This window comes from Amblyraja radiata, chromosome 9 (genome assembly GCF_010909765.2).
Source record: "Amblyraja radiata isolate CabotCenter1 chromosome 9, sAmbRad1.1.pri, whole genome shotgun sequence".
Taxonomy (NCBI): domain Eukaryota; kingdom Metazoa; phylum Chordata; class Chondrichthyes; order Rajiformes; family Rajidae; genus Amblyraja; species Amblyraja radiata.
The window spans coordinates 41,638,443-41,655,551 of record NC_045964.1 but is presented as its reverse complement, the minus strand read 5'-3'; positions in this window follow the sequence as shown (position 1 = coordinate 41,655,551).

Here is a 17,109-nt window from a genome sequence, read left to right as displayed (position 1 = left end):
GGGGTGTAAGTTCTATACTAACTGTAAGTAAGTAAGTAAGTAAGTAAGTAAGTTTTATTTATATAGCACGTTTTAAGTCAACTCGCATTGACACCAAAGTGCTTTACATAAATTAAATAAGTTCCATTACAAACCATAGAAAAAGGTTACAAAAAAAATAAAAATAAAATGGACACAACAGATTATAGAGTTCAACACAAACATCCCCCCACAGCAGAATCAAAACATTTCCACTGTGGGGAAAGGCACCAGAAAGAACTGCGGGTAGGTTACACTTGTTTTGGGAGGCATGGAGGTCTATAACTTCTGACCCTTATATACTACATAGTATTCAGAGATACGAAATTGAATTTATTCACAAAAATATTCCCCCAGTTCAACATGCGCCTAGCCGAGCGTATGTGCTTTCACAACAGGAAAAACTGGAAGGTCATGCAGAGCTGGGGAGGCTATATGCCAAAGGAGTAATTGAGAGATCCCAACACGACTCTCTAGAATTGTGTCCAATATCTTCACAAAAACTTAAAAAGATGGTAGATGTCGCATCATCATCGATTTGACAAAACTGAATACGTTTGTACAGCATATTCACTTCAAAATGGAAACCTTTGTTACTGCCAAACATTTGATTTCCGAAGGTTACTTCATGGCTTGCATCAATTTAAAAGGTGCATACTATTCGGTACCTATACAGAAAGATCATCGCCGATATCTAAAGTTTAACTGGATGGGGCAGCTCTGTCAGTATAAAGCATTGTCTAATGGTTTAACATCAGCCCCCAGAATATTTACTAAAATATTAAAACCAGCCATGGCGTTTCTCCGAAAACTGACACATATTGTCATGGCATATCTCGATGATATATTAATTGTGGGGAAAACCCTGGAATTAGCTAAATCAGCTGTATCAGCTACCAAACTCTTGTTTGAAAAACTGGGGTTTATCATCCATCCAGATAAATCTAATTTGACGCCTTCTACAAATATGGATTATTTGGGGTTCACTATTGACTCAATTCACATGTCTGTAACTTTGCCAAGGGGCAAGGCAGCAGACATGATGGAGGCCTGCAACAGCCTTGTTGTCATCAGTCAACCATCTATTCGACAAGTACAAGGGTGATTGGAAAGCTTGTGGCTGCCTTTCCAGCCACACAGTTTGGACCTTTGCATTACCAAAATTTACAAAGAGCAAAGGTGCAAGCACTCAAACATCATGCTGGTCATTTTGACAGACCAATGCAACTACCAGCTAAAGTAATTTTGGAATTACAATGGTGGAGGCAAAACATATGGCATTGCTCCAGCCCCATCATTATCAGCAACCCATCAGTTGTGTTACAAACTGATGCCAACTCTCACGGTTGGGGTGCTACTAATACCATCTCCAGCTGTGGTGGTAGATGGGATGCACATGAATCATATTTACTTCAAACACTGGGTATAAATTATTTAGAGATGTTGGGTGCGTTCTATGGGCTGAAGGCATACTGCTCAAGAATGCACCACCTGCATGTCCGCCTACAAATTGATAATACCACAGTGGTGGCATATATTAATCATATGGGTGGAATCAAATCGATATCATGTGACAATCTGGCTAATACAATTTGGTAATGGTGCATCAACAGAAATATTTGGACATCAGCTATTTACCTACCAGGTAAACTCAATACAGTGGCAGACATCAGGTCACGGAAATTTAATGACAACACCGAATGGATGTTGGACCACAAAGTATTTGCTGATATTATAACGCAATATGGAACACCAGATATCGATCTATTCGCATCTAGGCTGAATCACTAGTTGCCAACCTATGTCGCTTGGGAACCAGACCCAGTGGCAGCAGCGATGGACGCATTCTCGATGGACTGGGGAAAATTGTTTTTCTATGCATTTTCCCCCTTCTGCCTCATCAGTCGGGTCTTTCGCAAAATACAACAAGACTCTGCGTCAGGTATTTTGGTGGTACCCGATTGGCCTACTCAGCCATGGTTCCCTGTGGTTCTCGACATGGTCTCGGAACCATGTATGTCCATTCCCAAACGGCCGGATTTGTTGGTCCATCCTGTGACAGGCGAGAGTTACCCATGCCATGACAGGATCAATCTGTTAATTTGCAGAATTTGAAAAGACTGCTTCTGGATCTGGGGCTGATGGATAGAACCATGAATATGATCACGGCGGCATACAGAGAGTCCACCAGGAAACAATATCTCTCATACATCAGAAAATGGGAGATATATTGTACAAGGACTAATATTTCGTACAACACGGCTACTATAACTAATGTTCTGGAATATTTGGCTAGCCTTCACTTTGATGAAGGTCTTAGCTACAGTGCCATTAACTGCGCCAGGAGTGCCCTATCAGCTTACTTGTGGCAGGGATTAGAACATCACACTGTTGGATCTCACCCTCTGGTTTCTAAGCTAATGAGGGGTATCTTCAACACAAATCCTCCTAGAGCAAGGTATTCCCAGATTTGGGATGTTAGTGTTGTCCTTACGTTGCTCAGGGTTTGGTCACCAGCAATGTCCCTGTCCTTTGAAAAACAGACACAAAAAACAATCATGCTGATGGCACTAGTCTCGGCACAACGGGCCCAGTCACTGCATAAATTAAGGCTGGACACGATGGTTATATCAACTAACAAGATAATTTTTCACATCCTTGAATTAGTGAAACAAAACAGGCCAGGATCATCAGGCCTCAAACTAGAGTTCCGAGCGTACCCGATAGATACCCGCCTATGTATTATGACGCATCTATTACAATATATAGAGACCACAAAAAATCTTAGAGGCAAGGAAATGGCGCTGTTGATTAGCCATAAACAGCCTCATAACAGGGTATCGGCGCAAACCATATCTAGGTGGCTTAGACATGTTTTGGGAGCTGCAGGGGTAGATACTGATATTTTCAAATCTCATTCCACCAGGGCTGCAGCAACATCAGCAGCAAGGGAATTGGAAGTTCCCATAGACCACATCCTGGGTACAGCAGGATGGTCTAGAGAGAGGACCTTCCAACAGTTTTATAATAAGCCGATTACCAAACCTGCGGTGTTTGCAGAATCAATTTTAAGTTCTGTATTATGATTTACCCCGAATGGAAGGGGATATTATTATTGTTTTGTTAAATAAATTTATTATTGTTTTGAATAACTGATTCATGTCTGAATACGTTAACATACTTCCTCCTTTTGTCAACCATGGCAGTGTGTGAGGCAGGGACTCGTTCCACGGCATGAAATCACAGATCTTTAAAATCTTCATGTAGTCACTCACGTGACTCCAAAGTAAAATAGTAAGATTAAACGAGGACTTACCAGTTTGAAATTTGATCTTTAATTTATGAGGAGTTACGTCGAGGGATTACGTGCCCTCCACGCCCACCCTCTATCATAAAGGTCAACTGGTATTCTAGTTCTCTTATCTTACTATGTTTATTTCATCTACTGTTGTCTGTGATTTCACACCGCTGCTTTGAAGATTGACGCGCATGCGTGCTGGTGGGGTCTTCACTTAATCCCTTGACGTAACTCCTCATAAAATAAAGATCAAACTTCAAACTGGTAAATTCTCATTTAATCTTACTATTTTACCTGTCTCAACTACCGCTACTGGCAGCTTGTTCCATCCTCGGAGTCAAAATGTTGCCGCCCAGGTTCCAATTAAATCTTTCCCCTCTCACCTTAAAACGATTCTCATTTCTCTTAAGCCCAAGCATCCAAACCTCTGCTGCCCATGTCCTAATACTCTTCTTCCCAGCAAAACACAAAGTGCTGGAGGAACTCAGCAGGTCAAACAACATCCAAGGAGGGAATGGAACATCGCCAGATGCTGCCTGACCCACTCAATTCCTCCAGCACGTTGCGCTTGGCTCAAGATTCCAGCACCTGCAACCTCTTGTGTCTCTCCCTTCCATTTTGTTTCCTTGTTTCCCTCTTATTGCTGCCTCCCTGTTAGTGTTTCTCTTTTTTCCCTCTCGTTTGTGTTGTGTTCTCTCGAGACACAGCCGTCCAGTATACATTGCTTCCTCCCAATTTCTTGTGACTTGGAATTTCTGTTTAAATCATCCCCTAAAATCATCATGAGCAGCATAGACTTGAAATGAAACAACACTGTGGTGTTAGGTTGTAGCTGAGTACTAGTTAAGTGGGCAGTATGGTGTTGCAGCTGGTGATGTTTCTGCCTCACATCGCCAGAGTTCCAGGTTCAAACCAGACCTTGGGTACCGTCCGTGTGGAGTTTGTACCTTCTCCCTGTGACAGTTGTGACTTTCTCCCGGGTGGTCCACATTCCTCCCACATCTCATAGATTTGGGGGTCTGTAGGCTAATTGGCTTATCTGTAAATTGCCCTCAGTGTGTAGGAGTGGATGCGAAAGTGAGATAACATAGAACTAATATGAAAGGGTGATCGATGATCGGCTTAGTTTAGTTTAGTTTATTATCAAGGGACTGTTTCTATGTTGTATATCTAAATTAAACTAAAGTGCTCAGACAGAAGGATTGTTTCCTCTACGGCATAGGCATTGGTGCCAAAACCTTGGAAACAGACCCTTTGACCCACCGAGTCTGTGCCGACCAGCAATCCCCGCATATTAACACTATCCTACACACACTATGGACAATTTACGCATACACCAAGCCAATTAAACTTACCTACCTGTCTATGCATCTTTGGATGGAAGGAAACCGAAGATTTCGGAGAAAACCCACGTGGTCACGGGGAAAACTCTGGACCTGTAAGGCAGCAACTCTATCTTTGCCTCACCTTGGCTGGCTGTTGTAAAATAAATATGAAAATACTTCAGGCATTTAGCCTTATACTCGTTCTGAAATAACATCACACCATTTTATACAGTCTTCCCTTCTACTCATACAGCCAGACAACACGTAATGTTGTTGCCTTGACTTTGCATTGGTGCATTGCTGTATTATGCTTTAGAAGTGTTCATAGAAACATAGAAACATTGAAAAAAGATGCAGAAGTAGGCCATTCGGCTATTTGAGCCAGCACCACCATTCAATACGATCATGGCTGATCATCCAAATTCAGTACCCCGTTCCGGATTTTTCCCCATATCCCTTGATCCCCTTAGCCCTAAGAACTCAATTTAACTCTCTCTTGAAATCTCTTCAAGATGGTGTGCATCTGACATACGGGTTACTAATATAAAACAGGAAAGTAGACTATTATCTGAATGGTGGCCGATTAGGAAAAGGGGTGATGCAGCGAGACCTGGGAGTCAAGGTACACCAGTCATTGAAAGTAGGCATGCAGGTGCAGCAGGCAGTGAAGAAAGCGAATGGTATGTTAGCATTCATAGCCAAAGGATTTGAGTATAAAAGCAGGGAGGTTATACTGCAGTTGTACAGGGTCTTGGTGAGACGACACCTGGAGTATTGCGTACAGTTTTGGTATCCTAATCTGAGGAAAGACATTCTTGCCATAGAGGGAGTACAGAGAAGGTTCACCAGACTGATTCCTGGGATGGTAGGACTTTCATATGAAGAAAGACTGGATAGACTCGGCTTGTACACGCTAGAATTTAGAAGATTGAGGGGGGATCTTATAGAAGCTTACAAAATTCTTAAGGGGTTGGACAGGCTAGATGCAGGAAGATTATTCCCGATGTTGGGGAAGTCCAGAACAAGGGGTCACAGTTTAAGGATTAGAGGGAGCTCTTTTAGGGCCGAGATGAGAAAACCATTTTTTACACAGAGAGTAGTGAATCTGTGGAATTCTCTGCCACAGAAGGTAGTTGAGGCCAGTTCATTGGCTAGATTTAAGAGGGAGTTAGATGTGGCCCTTATGGCTAAAGGGATCAGGGGGTATGGAGAGAAGGCAGGTATGGGATATTGATTTGGATGATCAGCCATGATCCTATTGAATGGCGATGCAGGCTCGAAGGGCCGAATGGCCTACTCCTGCACCTATTTTCTATGATTCATTACGATCATGGCTGATCATCCAAATTCAGTACCCCATTCCGGATATTTCCCCATATTCCTTGATCCCTTTAGCCCTAAGAACTAAATTTAACTCTCTCTTGAAATCTCTTCAAGATGTTGTGCATCTGACATACGGGTTACTAATATGTCATCATGATCAGCACACACATAAAGGATATCCTTAACTAGGCTATCATTAAGGCACTGGAATTTTCCAGGGGCAGAAAGCAAATGGTAGCCTCTGATAGCGAAATACGCCCCTGTGTGTGTTGATTGAGTTAACGTCCTGGGACTCTTCATCCAGTGGGATTTGTTTCAGGTCTAACGTTGAGAACTGCGGTCCTCGTGAGAGGGATGCATGTGTCCTCTATTCGTGGTAGGGGATACATAGATACATAGATATATAGATATATAGATACACAGCCAATAGGTTATTCTCCGTGGATTGCACCTTGTCGTAGTGGAGAAGCTTGTATATGGTATAAGCTGGTATATGGTATATAGTATAAGCAGAGGTATATGGGCCCAGTGCAGGCAAATGGGACTAGCCCAGATTTCCAACTTGGCACAATCTTGATGGTCTGAAGGGTCTGTTTCCATGCCGTATAGCTTTTTGACTCCATGCGAAGGGAAAGCAACTGAAAAGCACTCTGTATCTTCCCCTTTGTTCTACCTCCTGTACTTCAGTTTGACGATTGTATTCACGTGTGGTATATTGGATTTGTTGGGATAGTGCGCAAAACACTGCTTTTCACTGTACCCGAGTACACATGACAATAATAAACCTGAACATAAACATTATTCCATGAGTTTTAATAATACTGCACTGTGACTATTTTGAGTCATAGCCTCCAAGTCTGGAATATAATGCCGAACAAAGAAAGCTATGGAAGCGGCGATAATTACATCTCTGTGCTATGATTTCCAAGAGAAAGGCAGAGATGTTACCCTGATACAGACAATCAACCAACGCCTTCCTATGGATAGGATGGGTTTAGAAGGCCACAGGCCAAATGCAGGTAAATTGGACATGCGCAGAATGCCACCCTGGTTGACATGAACATGAGGGGCTGCAGCACCTGTTTCTATGTTGCTTAGTTTAGTTTAGTTTAGAGTTATAGCGCGGAAACACGCCCTTCGGCCAACCGGGTCCACACCGAACAGTGATCCCCGCATATTAACATTATTCTACACCCACTAGGGATATTTTTTACATTTACCATGCCAATTAACATACATACCTGTACATCTTTGGAGTGTGGGAGGAAACCGAAGATCTCAGAGAAAACCCACGCAGGTCACGGAGAGAACGCACAAACTCCGTACAGACAGCACCTTTGGAGTCATAGTACTATACTACTATAGTTGTATAGTTCTATGACTCTACGAGAAGGGAAAGCAGCTAGAATGATCTGCTAGTGTTGTTTAGGATCGTTTACAATGGAACATTTGCAGTCATGAGGCAACTTTCCTCTAGAAATGTGGTTCACCTTGGTAAATGCAAGACTTACAAGCTGATCATTTGCTCATCTGAAATGTGACTGGTGCAGATTAAGGGCAGTTAGAAGGTTAATGAAGAGGACAAGAAGCTTTGTGGTTGCAATTCCTTTGGGGATAAAGGGTTATTATGAATAATGATTTTTTCCTGTAAGACTGCTTCAAATTTAAAGATCGAGGCCGCAAATTAATATTTCTGGAGGTGGAAACAAAATACTGGAGTAACTCAGCAGGACAGGCAGCATCTGGATCTCTGGATATTTCTGGATACCTACAAAGTTTGTGAGTGGGGAAAGCTGATCGAAAAAGGATAGCAATTAGTGGCTGGCAACATAACTAGAAAGCAAGTGTTATTTTTTTCGAGAGTAGATACAGAGAACTGCAGAGGCCATGGTAAATATTCAAAGATAATCCTATGGAATTGCTTCCAATATGACTTCTGATGCTCAAGACACTTATTTATAGTGTCAGATGGCTTGGCTGTCATGATTATAAAGCTGCAACAAATTCATCACTAATCTCATAAGGTCATGTGATAGGAGTAGAATTAGGCCATTCAGCCCATCAAATCTACTCTGGCGTTCAATCATGGCTGATCAATCCCTCCTATCCCCATTCTCCTGCCTTCTACCCATTACCCCTGACACCCGTACTGATGAAGAATCTATCTATCTCTGCCTTAAAAATATCCAATGACTTGGCCTCCACAGCTTTCTGTGGCAAAGAATTCCACAGATTCACCATCCTCTGACTAAAGAAATTCCTCCTTTCTAAAGAAGCGTCCTTTAATTCTGAGGCTATGGCTTGTGGTCCAAGACTCTCCCACGAGTGGAAACGTCCTCTCCACATCCACTCTATCCAAGCCTTTCACTATTCTGTATGTTTCACTGCGGTCCCCTCCTCACCTGTACACCTCCAGCGCGTACAGACCCAGTGCCGTCAAACGCTCATCATATGTGCTGCTGCTGCCAAGCTGCTGATTTTCTTCTTCACGTTCTACCACTGCCATCTTGGTAGATGTAATCATCAGCATTAATTTTGCCTGTGGGGTCATTAAACATCTTTCAGCACTGCACCACACCCTGGATAACTATCCCCTGATCCAGACTGTCACATTTAAGCCAGCTCAATGACTTCTAAATACATACAGTGCCAAGCGAAGGTTGGAGTTTTCCATAGCTGGTACCAAAACGAACCTTGACTTGTCTCATGTGTAGTTGCACAAATGTGGGAGCTGATAATCAGCTTCCTCGAGTCTGCTCATCATAGCCGCTCCTTTGCAACAGGCTGTCGAACGCTGTTCTTTCTCCAGTTCACTGCAAACCAATTGATGTGCAAAATGCCCTGGTAAAATTTGGTTAATAAAATACACAGACAATCATTGGTCCTAAATATTCATAGATATTCATGGCCTTTCTCATGCAAAGGTTCTCATACAGTAAATGCAAATCAGAAAAGATGGAAATAAAATAAATCTAAACAATGCCACGAAGGAATTTTTTGAATTAATCTATATATTTCATTATTGTTGCACATATTTCAGATGTGGTTTTGTTGAAACCACATGCAATAGACAATAGACAATAGGTGCAGGAGTAGGCCATTCGGCCCTTCGAGCCATCACCGCCATTCAATGTGATCATGGCTGATGATCCCCAATCAGTACCCCGTTCCTGCCTTCTCCCCATATCCCCTGACTCTGCTATCATTAAGAGCCCTATCTAGCTCTCTCATGAAAGTATCCAGAGAACCGGCCTCCACCACCCTCTGAGGCAGAGAATTCCACAGACTCACAACTCTCTGTGAGAAAAAGTGTTTCCTCATCTCCGTTCTAAATGCCTTACCCCTTATTTTTAAACTGTGGCCCCTGGTTCTGGACTCCCCCAACATCGGGAACATGTTTCCTGCCTCCAGCATGTCCAAACCCTTAACAATCGTATATGTTTCAATAAGATACCCTCTCATCCTTCTAAACTCCAGAGTGTACAAGCAAAGCCGCTCCATTCTCTCAGCATATGACAGTCCCGCCATCCCGGGAATTAACTTTGTAAAACTACGCTGCACTCCCTCAATAGCAAGAATGTCCTTCCTCAAATTAGGGGACCAAAACAGCACACAATACTCCAGGTGTGGTCTCACTAGGGCCCTTTACAACTGCAGAAGGACCTCTTTGCTCCTCTACTCGACTCCTCTTGTTATAAAGGTCAACATGCCATACGCTTTCTTCACTGCCTGCTGTACCTGCATGCTTACTCTCATGGACTGATGAACAAGGACCCCCAGATCCCATTGTACTTCCTTTTTCCCCAACTTGATGCCATTTAGATAGTAATCTACCTTCTTGTTTTTGATACCAAAGTGGATAACGTCACGTTTATCCACATTAAACTTCATCCGCCATGCATCTGCCCACTCCCCCAACCTGTCCAAGTCACCCTGCATTCTAAAAGCATCCTCATCACAGTTCACACTGCCATCCAGCTTTGTGTCATCTGCCCACCAATGCAGCTTCTTATAAATTATTTGTTATCTGCTTATAAATTAGAGATAAATGATTCAGTTTGTGGTTGTTTTCTGTATTTTTAAAATATCACCTTTCCATCAGCTAAATGTCAGATGGGGATAGTGAAACGAGCGGAGAAACAAGTTTAGTTTAGTTTGGTTTAGACATACAGCATGAAAACACTCCCTATGGCCCACCATGCTGAGCATCGATCACCTGTTCAGACTAACTCTATGTCATCCCACTTTCTCATCTGCTCACTACACATTAGAGTCAATTTTTACAGAGACCAATTAATCTACAAACCCAAACATCTTTGTGATGTGTGAGAAAACCTGAGCACCAGGAGGAAACCGATGCAGTCACTGGGAGAACATGCAACCTCCACAGAGATAGCACCCAAGGTCAGAATCAAAACTTGGTCTCCGGTGATGTGAGATAGCAGCTCCACCAGCTGTGCAACTGTACCACTCATGTTCTTAAATGATTGACCAAAACTTTATTGCAAGAAATTAATCTTGAAGAATTTTTCATCACTTCCCCAACAACATCACCACCAAGGACAGGCAGTATATATAATTTTCCATTCTATTTGGTGACTCAATGGAAATCTCCAATCTAATCATGGTTATGCAAGGTGGGCCAAAGTGCCTATTTCCATGCCCTATAGCTCTATGACTCTCTGATCACTTGTGTCTCCTACTTTACATTGAAAGCTTCCGATTTGCTTTGAGGTCAGGTGTGAAATTATACAGCACAAAGTAATTAATGAATGGGAGAATGAGGCAACTGTGGATGACAAAGGATGTCAAAGATTTCTTCCCACAAAAGCAAAAGAGAAGACATATAATATGGCAAAGGTTAGTGGGAAGCTAGAGCATTGGGAAAACATTAAAAAAAACACAATCGATGGCAAATAAAAGAAATACTGGGAGAAAAGATGAAAAATGAAAGTAAATTAGCCAATAATATAAAAGAGGATAACAAAAGATTCTTCAGATACATAAAGAGAAAAACAAGACTGGACTTTGAACTGCAGGAAAATAATGCTGCAGAAGTAGTAATGGGGAATAATGAAATGGCAGATGAACTGAATAAAAATTTTCACTGTGGAAGATACCAGCAAAATGCCAGAAATTCAAGAGAGTCAGAGTGAGTGCAGTACTTAGAAGGAAATTATAGGATGGTTAGTCTGACTTGGCCATTGGTAAGATTTTAGAGTCCATTATTCAGGATGAGGTTGTGGGGTACTTGGAAGCAGATGATAAAATAGGTTGAAGTCAGCATGGTTTTATGAAGTGGAGATCTTGCCTGACAAATCTGTTGGAATTCTTCGAGGAAGTAACAAGCATATTAGACAAAGGAGAGTCAGTGGTTGTTGTTTACTTGGATTTTCAGGCCTTGATAAGGTGCCACATGTGAGGCTACTAAACAAGATAGGAGGCCATGTTATTAGAGGCAAGGTACTGCTGTGTATAAAAGATTGACTGACCGGCAGAAGGTAAAGTTTGGGAATAATGGGGGCCTTTTCTGGTTGGCTGTGGGTGACCAGTGGTGTTCTTCAGGGGTCAGTGTTGGGTCCACTACTTTTCATATTATATGTTACTGACCTGATTAATGGAATCGATGGTTTGGTGGCCAAATTTGCAGATGACATGAAGATAGGTGGAAGGGCAGGATGACGGAGAATCTCGTTGAAACCTATCAAATCATGGCCTAGATCGAGTGGATGTGATGTTTCTATTAATGGGAGAGTATAGAACCAGAGAGCACAGAATGAAAGGATGTACCTTTAGAAAGGAGATGAGGGGGAATTTTTTTGATTGACTGGTTCTTGATTAGTAGGGGCATCCAATGTTACAGGGAGATGGCAGGAGAATGGGATTGAGAGGAAAAATACATCAGTAATGATCGAATGGTGGAGTAGACTCAATGGGCTGAATGGCCTAATTCTGCTACCAAGTCTTATAATCAAGTGAAATAAGCAAAAGAAATGCTATTATCAGCAAAAAGTGAGTTACTAGAAGAACTCAACGGGGCAGGCAGCATCATTGGAGGGAGGTGGACAATCGACATTTCAGGTCAGGGCCCTCCATCTGGCTTGAAAGTGTAGTAGGGAGATACCCAGTTTAAAGAGGTGATGGGGAAGAGTGGTGGCAAGAGCTGGCAAGCAATAGGCATGGTCAGTTGAGGAGGGAGTTGAAGACAGATGGGGGAGGAAAGGGCGGAGATAGCGACTGGGAGGTGATGGTTGGAGGCAACAAAGGAATGGCGGTGATGGAATCTAATGGGAAAGGAAGGCTGAGCATGGAACCAAATAAGGGCAGTAGGGTGAGCATTTGGAAACTGTGGAGGAAAGGGATCCAGTGTGGGGGTGATGGACAGGTGGAATGGTGGATGATGGAAGTGATGGTGGGGGAAGAGAAAATAAATTGATTGACGGGGGGCTGGGATTGTGGTTGGAAAGAAGAATGTTTATGAGAGAAAGTGATGGAGGGGAGCAGGTTACCTGAAATTGGAGATTTAACATTCATACTGTTGGGATGTAGACCACCCAGGCGGAATATGACTTATCCCTCCTGTCTTCTTTTGACCTCACCCTGGCTGTAGAGGAGGCTGAGGCCAGACAGGTCCACGTAGGAATGGGCAAGGAAACTAAAATGGCTGACAACCCAGAGTTCCGATTACCATGAGAAATTACATCCTTCACATTTAAACCCTTCACTGTATTCTGATTAGTTCCATAGTGGGTTCTTAAAACATGCTCATTCAAACAAACAAACATTCTTCAATATTTACTTTGCTGAATAAAATCTTACTTCCATCCTATCAAGAACATTTTCCTCGGGCACCTTCACAATCTATTTATATTGAGTAACAATGTGGCGGAAACATTTAATTTAATAGAAAATATAGGGCCTATTTCTTATCTAATATTTTAAGCTTCATGTTATTTTGTTTCAGCACTTCAAAAATTGCATTGCACAGTTAAAGAATCTAGTATATTCAAAGCATTATGGTAACTGTGTACTACGCACTTAATTATGTATTCAAGAACCAAGCCAGCAGATGCATCTTTCAAACTATTGACTATTTGTCAATTAAATCGTCATTTCACCTGATCCATTTTCATAGCTTCTCCTCACAACTCAAGCTTAGATGAGAAGCACTCATTCCACTTGGATTTTCAATTATAGTCTGCTTTGTTATTACAAAAAGATGACAGTTCGGAAAGAGTCAGTCATAGAGTCATACAGCACGGAAACAAGCCCTTCGGTCCAACTTGCCCATGCTGACCAAGATGCATCGTTTACACTGGTCCCACCTGCTCATGTTTGGTCCATATCCTCTATACCCCCGAAGGAGGCAAATAAAAGTCATTAGTTTATTTACATTCACTCATGCCATTATTTCTACATTCCTTTGAGTTAGCCCTATTCCTTTCTTTATGTCATTCCGAAAGACAGAGAACAGGCCCTTCAGCCAACGATAACTGTGTCAAACATAATGCCAAATAAAACTAGTCCCTTTTGTCTGTGGTCCATGTCCCTCTATTATCTGCATATCCATTTGCCTAACTGAAAAAACATTGTTGCATCTGCTGAAACCAACATCCCTAGTCGCGCATTCCAAACACTTACCATTCTCTGTGTAAAATATCCCCCCCTCTCACCTTAAAGCTATGGCTTCAGCATTTGTTATTTCCACCATGGGACAAAGGTTCTGACTGTCGATACGATACAATACGATACGATAGAACTTTATTCATCCCCAGAGGGAAATTGGTCTGCCAACAGTCATAACACACAACAAGGTACCCGAAAACTTGAAATTAAAATTAAATTAAAAGTGAAAAAAAGAAAAAGACATGCGACTGTTGGCTGGCTGCTGTGTGCACAGTGCTTTAACCGGAACGAACGAACAAATAAAAATCAAACGAACGCAGGCTTATCCCCTTGGCAGAGAATTCTAAAACTAGTGCCCCCCCTCGCCCACACTTTGTCCCCCTTTGTTCTCCCACTGTCCCTCACAGTGCTCTGCCACACGCCAGGTTCCATTGTCTTCCCCTTCCCCCTCACGCTCATCTAATGTCATCTACTGTCTACCCTATCTATGCTTCTCATCATTTTATATACTTCCATCAGGTCTCCTCTAAACTTCCGATGCTCCAGAAAAAACATTTCAAGTTTATCCAATCTCTCCCTATAGATAATATCCTCTAATTTACGCAGTATTTTTGGTAAACCTCTTCTGCACCCTCTCCACAGCCTCCTCCTCTTTCCTGTAAAGGGGCGACCAGAACTACACACTATACTCCAAATGTGGTCTAACCAAAATCCTATAAAGCTGCAAATCTTAAACTTAATGCCCCTTCTAGGTATTAACACTATATTTCCAAAAAGTCAAAAGAGGAGATTTCCAGGTAGGTTTATCCATTTTGATGAGAAATGTACTCTGAAAAGAGCAGCAAATCCAGCACATGGTTTCATTTTAACAGATTGCTCCAGATTTGCACTTGCGCAAGCTAGCAGTTGGCCTCTTAAGACTGAAGCATTAAGATAAATAGATTTGACTTGAATTTGAGGTGAATCCATTTCATCGCACTAAAATAGGATGCTGATGATGATGGCTATGTTGTGGATTGGAGTGAGATTCTGATCACCTGATTTATTTAGAAATAGAGCAAAGGCCTTTGACAGATGGCACACCAGAAGGCCACCAGGGAAATGAGGGACGGAGCGATCGTGGGTCGAGGTGTCGATTGTGTGGGCCATGGGAGGCCTTGCAGCAGCCAGGGCTTGGATTGGATCTGGCACCGCTGGAGGCCCCACAGAGGTCAGATGAGCACATGGATCAGTCGTTGCCTGAACAGCACAGCATGACCATGCAGGACTCTGACACAGAATTAAAGGACGTTCTTTTAGGATGGCGACAATGAGAAATTTCATTAGTCAGCGGGTGGTGAATGTGGGAATTCTTTCCCACAGAAGGCTGTAGAGGCTGTCGGCAAATATTTTTAAAACAGAGATAGATAGATTATTGATTAGTACACATGTCAGAGGTTATGAGGAGAAGGCATGAGAATGGGATTAGGAAGGAGAGATAGATCAGTCATGATTGAATGGCGGAGTAGACTTGATGGGCCGAATGGCCTAATTATACTCCTATTCCTTATGATCTTAAGACCTTATGACATCATCGCCAGGCCAGGCCAACCCCTGCAACACCGATCGTGCTGCCACCAGGACAACAGAGTTTTATGGCTAAATTGCGACAACATTTTTAAGAACTTTGAACTTGAAGAATACAAGATGGTGCAGAAATGTGGTGAGTCTTGTGCATTGCCTCAGTGTAATCTACTGCCTTACACTCTAGTACTCAGCTATAATTGTGCCTATGTGTTGAAAGATTTTACTGAATGGTATTATGCATGAACCAAGGTACATGTGATAATAAATACCGCTGAATCTTTGAGGTGAAAGGGCAGTAGCTAAGGGAAGAGAGTGTGGGAGAGAGAAGTGATGAGAGGGACAGCAAGGGAGAGAGGCTTGAGGGGAGACAGCGTGTGAGAGGCTGGAGGGGAATTAGCGGGAGAGAGAGGCTGAAGAGAAGGGACAGCATGTGAGAGAGGGGGGTAGACAATCTGGGAAAGAGAGGCTCGAGGGAAGAGGTAGCATGGGAGAGGGATGTGGAAGAGAAAGTCAGCGTGGGAGAGGAAGGCTTGAAGTAGAATGACAACTTAGGAGAGCAGAGGCTAAACAGTAGAATACTACCATGCGGAAATGAATCCCAGGATCTTTCTGAGGGAGCAGGAGGAAAAACCCCATTAATCTTCAGTCATTCTGTGAAGGCTTTAAGACCTCATTGGATTTCCACGTCATTTCCCTGGGAGTCTGACCACATTATACTGCAACCAAGAGGTGGGTTAGGATACCTTTGTTCTCACAGGTATGCCATTTATCAATGTTCCCAGCAGGGTCTACTGGGAGTAGAACGTGCAGCTAATGCAAATTAATTTTAATTGGATATTTGGCAGGGATGAAGCATTAAACGAAGGTGTTCTACTTAAATTCCTTTCCTCATACTTCACCATCACATACTCCCTTCTTGGGGAGGGTGAAATTATCCATATGTTTGGGGATGCTCACTAATGATTCCTGTTATTATACATTTATGCTAGTTCAGGCCACAAATTCATATTAAGGCAAAAATCAGAATGAAATTTCAAAATGGGCATCCTTGGGATCTATGGTCCCCCCCCCCCCCCCCCCCCCCCCCCATCCATAACACATGGATGTTTGAAGGTAAATTGTACTCTATAAAAACTGCCCTGAATATGCAGGGTGTGGATGAGAAAGTGGGATTACATAGAACTAATGTGAAATGGTGATCGATGGTCAGTGTAGACTCGTTGGGCTGAAGGGCCTATTTCTATGCTGTATTTTTTTAATTAATCAATCAATAAAATTCAACCATTTTTGTTAGGCAGGAATGCAGATTAACTATGCAAATCTGGGCTTAGATTTTTCAACCAATATTTCAAAGAAAACTTTGTCAAAATATTCAGTTTACTAACATTTGGTCAAAAAGGACTGCACCCGCAGTTTTCTGTAAAGGACATTGCTCACAGCCTTTGGAATCATGATCAGGTACCGCAATACTGCCGGTGAAACAACACTCCAGCCCAATCAACCCCAGGATCTTTCTGAAGGACCAGGTGTAGAGTAGAAGAAAGAGAAGTGGGCCAGATGGAATAGAGAGAGTGAATGCAGAGTCCCTCTCCCAGGGTAGGAGTAAACATTTCATAGGAACCTGAGGGACAACAGTTTCACTCAGAGGGTGGTGAATAGATTGAACAAATTGCCAGAGGAGGTAGTTGTGGTAAATACTATAACAACACGGAAAAGAAACTTGGGCCGATCCATGGATGGGAAAGGTTTGGAGGGACATGGGCCAAATGTGGGCAAATTGTGTTAGCTTAGATGGGGCATCTTCATTGGCATGTATGAGTTGTGCTGAAGGGCCTGTTTCCGTGCTGTATGACTCTTTGACTCTATGACAGACCCATTGTTATTATTTGACAACTGTTTATAAAGAGGAGTAATATGCCAGGAAACCATAACCAGGCTAACATTGGTGCAGAG